Source organism: Orbicella faveolata, unplaced genomic scaffold, assembly GCF_042242905.1.
Source record: "Orbicella faveolata isolate gen_17 unplaced genomic scaffold, um_ofav_v1 contig_46, whole genome shotgun sequence".
Lineage (NCBI taxonomy): Eukaryota > Metazoa > Cnidaria > Anthozoa > Scleractinia > Merulinidae > Orbicella > Orbicella faveolata.
In genome coordinates this window covers 30,884,593-30,888,462 of record NW_028301576.1, presented here as the reverse complement: position 1 = coordinate 30,888,462, position 3,870 = coordinate 30,884,593, and the positions used below count along the sequence as shown (strand labels likewise).

General features: G+C 40.6%; 1 long non-coding RNA gene across 1 annotated transcript; it reads right to left on the bottom strand.

The window, feature by feature from the left end:
- Nucleotides 1-300: 300 nt before the first annotated feature.
- Nucleotides 301-1,004, bottom strand: LOC149099666 (uncharacterized). Its single transcript, XR_016203896.1, has 2 exons — nucleotides 901-1,004; nucleotides 301-616 (listed from the first exon to the last, which is right to left on the bottom strand). It is a non-coding gene; the product is annotated as an uncharacterized LOC149099666 (long non-coding RNA).
- Between the last annotated feature and the right edge of the window lie 2,866 nt (nucleotides 1,005-3,870).

The following is a 3,870-nucleotide window of genomic DNA, read 5'->3' as shown; positions in this document are numbered from 1 at the left end:
TTGAAGATAAATCGTTTAAATCACCAGCTCTGACAGAAGTTCGTTCGCGGCCCAGCGTCCTTGTTTCCAAATCAGTTAAGCCAACAACTTTGTTTGTGTTTGAGACCGACTGAGGTACACAGAAGCCTTACATTAATAATAAAATTTTAAAAAAGGTCATGCTAACAGTGTGGTTTTGCTTGAGATAGTTAACTGCAATGTCGAACAAGAAGCGCATGTTTACAATGGATTTTAAACACTCCGAAAGAATTAACCAGACAGGAGTATGAATGTCAAGTAAGAGTTCTGTTAGGATTTCAATTTATTTTAATTTTTGGCTCTGAAACTGTTACTGCCACTGTGAAAGAACTGGTTGCTTACACTGGGTTTATGTCGAGAAGGCTCTTTTAAGATGCTGCCTTGAGTGGACTCCCTTTGACCTTGCACAATTTTAATGACAGCATCATGGAAACCAAACACAAAGAAGCCAAGCAAGGTAACTACATTTACAGTGGTGGGCGAGCAGGTGAAACAGGAAAGATTGACTACCAAAAACGAGTACTCACCCAACAATTCTGTCATGAGTGGGCATCTTTTGAGAACCGAGAGAGGAAAGGGTGCAGCTACTCGTCAGACTCTAAAGTCCACAAAAAGGAAAATGAGGATTTACCAAAACGTCTAAAGAAGAAGAAAATGGTATGAAATATATAAATGAATCTGTATAAATGTGAAAAACAAAATACGTTTTCCCTCCATTCATTTTAAATAACTCCTAGACTACTATATACACTGCATTTAAAAAAGGATGTTTTTCAAGGCTGTGGTCAAAGAAAAATTATCAGGAGCCCAGAAGTTCCTAACCATGGAATCCTGGGTGCCCAACACTTAAGCTTATATGAAAAAAGCATTTTTCCCAGTCACCTAAAGGCCAAAGTTAGTCACCTGTGGCACCCAGGCACTTCTAGTGGACAGCCCTGCTTCTTGTGTATGCTGCTGTTTAGTTGAATATCATGGACACATTCACAATGTTCATAATACCTGTGCTATTTTGTTTAAAACAGCACATTCCTTTTCAAGACACTGAAAGAAAGTCAAGTCAAGATGAACCACCTTATGCTACCTATATATCACCAACTGCTCCTGAAATCGAGGTACATGAAGGCATTATATGAAAGCACTAACACAACAAGTTCATCTGACACACCTAAGAGGTTACCAAAAAATGTCAGGAAATTTTGTTTTGAGTTATTTTTAACAGTAAAATGATGTCTCGTAGTAACTAGAAACAAATGATCGATTTCAATTAACTAAGTTAGGTGACAGTGCTAGGAATTAGAGCTCAGGTTAAAATCAGATCATATTAACTTACTTCTGTTAATTATTTCAGATGAAAGACTCAAATAAAGATGCTGACGGTGGTATTTGTGTTCGTCCTTGGCCAAAAATCGACTCCACATTAACCCAACAGATGACTCAAAACTATCTTCAGGCAGCGAAAACGCATTTCCAGTCGTCCAACGTTGTAGAAATTACAGTCGAAACGGCCAGAGTTTGCTTCAACATCCAACAGTGGCACGGTAAATAGCTCAACAAACTTGAACAGTATCAAATCAACAGTTCAAAGTCTTAACATCACAAGAGCCGATCCAAGAGTAACACAAGTTATTTACCATGAAGTTAAACTCAAGCAAACCACAACAGTCAGGCACATTTGTCATTGAACATCAAAGAGAAAAATCAGCCATCCTTTGAAGAAAATTTGTTATTCCATATGCAGACGTACTAGGATTACACATAGATGACAGAAAAATTATTCTGGACATGTACCAAAGACCGCAGACATTTTACAAAAAGAAAGATGAGTCCAGCCTACAGAGTTCGACAACATGGTCAGAATTCCCCGAAGGTTCCGAGACATGTACGTCTGGGTCAGATGAGAAGACTCGACTTGAAATTAACTTTCACCAGCCAAACAAACTCGTGAATACTTTAATTCACTCCAACACATATCTCCAGATGGCAGCCAACGGGGGATTACGAGAAAACTATCATCAGCAGAAGCAAGACATCAGAGCCTGAGGCGTTCTTCCCCGTAGCCAAAAACCCCCAAACAGTACGTGCAGCACAGCTCACCATCTTAGAACTGCTTAAACAGCCAGAGGGAAGTGATGTGTTCATAAATAACATCTTTAACTTAATAAATCCGATGTCTTTAAACTGGCCTGGAGTATTGCACAATTCTCAACAAGCGAAATAAAATAAATGCTGAGCTAAACACAATAAAAGCCGCCAGTGTTCAATCACCATGTGTATTTCATTTCGCGAAACGATCTCGAATGAGTGGACCCCTAGAGCTGTTTGCGAGTCGCACGCTGATTGGTTGAAATTTGAAGACCTGTCAAACAGAGATCAGCAGGGGGGGCTAGGTCACCTGCACTCAAAAAGAGTGAAAAACCGCCCACACATCAGCGGGTATTACCTAAACGATGAAGGTCGCCGGCGCCACATATTCCTAGGATGGGATAAACTACCACATTCATCACCACCACCACTACCACCACCACTACCACTACCACCACCTCCACCACACTCACCACCTCTATCGTCAACTATGTATAAAAATAGACTCAAACTGCCTACATTTATTTTGAGTCAAACTAGCAACGAGTCATGTCCCTTTATTGTCAATATTCTCAGACTATTCTCTTGTGTAGACAGTAGAATTCGTCACGAGAAACATAGTTGTCAAAGCAGTGGATCAGGAAAGTCATGAGAAAATGTCCTAAAGATCCCATTTCCTACTGAAAGGCAGAATGGGTTCTTTAGTGGAATAGGAATGGGAGAAGTGTCATCACGTGCTTCAATCTCATCGAGAGCATTCTTTCCCCTCCCCTAGTCCTCTTGCCACTCTCCCTCCCCAAAACCAATTTTTCACTCATCCATTCTTTTCTAATTGGTATAAAACAGACTGCCGCCAGCTACTGGGACTGGCTCCCTCTGGAGATTAAGGAACATATCATTCTGTTCGTGGAGAGCCAACAAGCCATCGACGAGCGAAATGAAGCCACCAAAAAAAGCTCACACACCGAAATGGCGCATTACCACCAAGTAGAGGCAGCCTGCGAGCTTCGTAACATTCATCACTTTCTTGCTTCTACTTTCGGTCTATTTTGTCAAGTCACCTAATAACCGTTTAAAGAACTCTTATAAAGGTATCAATCAACGAGATAAGCTTCTCATCTACAACGATGTCGGATTAAATGCAAACTTTGCTGTTGGAGTCGGTATGAATGGTTATTTTTCAAGCGCTAGAAGAAGACTTTGCTGTTGTGGGCGATCTTTTGCTGTCTTCAACACCACACTCCACAGACCAACATTGTAGGTTTAATCCCCAACGGCTCAAGTTGTCTGGCGATATTCAACCAAACCCTGGCCCAATTAAATATCCTTGTAAAGAATGCAACAAAAGTGTTTGAAACAACCAGAATGCCATTTTGTGTTCCGAATGTAAACATTGGTTCCACGCCAAATGCCTTCACGTGTCTTTCAAGTACTACCTCGACCAACCTAATCTAGACTGGATATGTCCAATGTGCTCACTGCCGAGACTTAGTGACTCATTCTTCTCCAAAGAAATGGACTCTATTGACCGAATCCCTGAAGCTTCGAACGAAATAAAATATGCAAATCAACAAATGGCTGACATTTGCGATATCAATAACAAAGATGACAGCTCGGAGTTCAATCACTTCATTAGAGGGAGAAAAGAGAAACCAAGCGAGATTCTTCTTATTCACCTAAATATTAATAGCCTGCAGAACAAATTTGAAGAACTGAAGAGTATCAGCGACGAAACGAAACCACACATTGTCTTCATTTTGGAAACCAAAA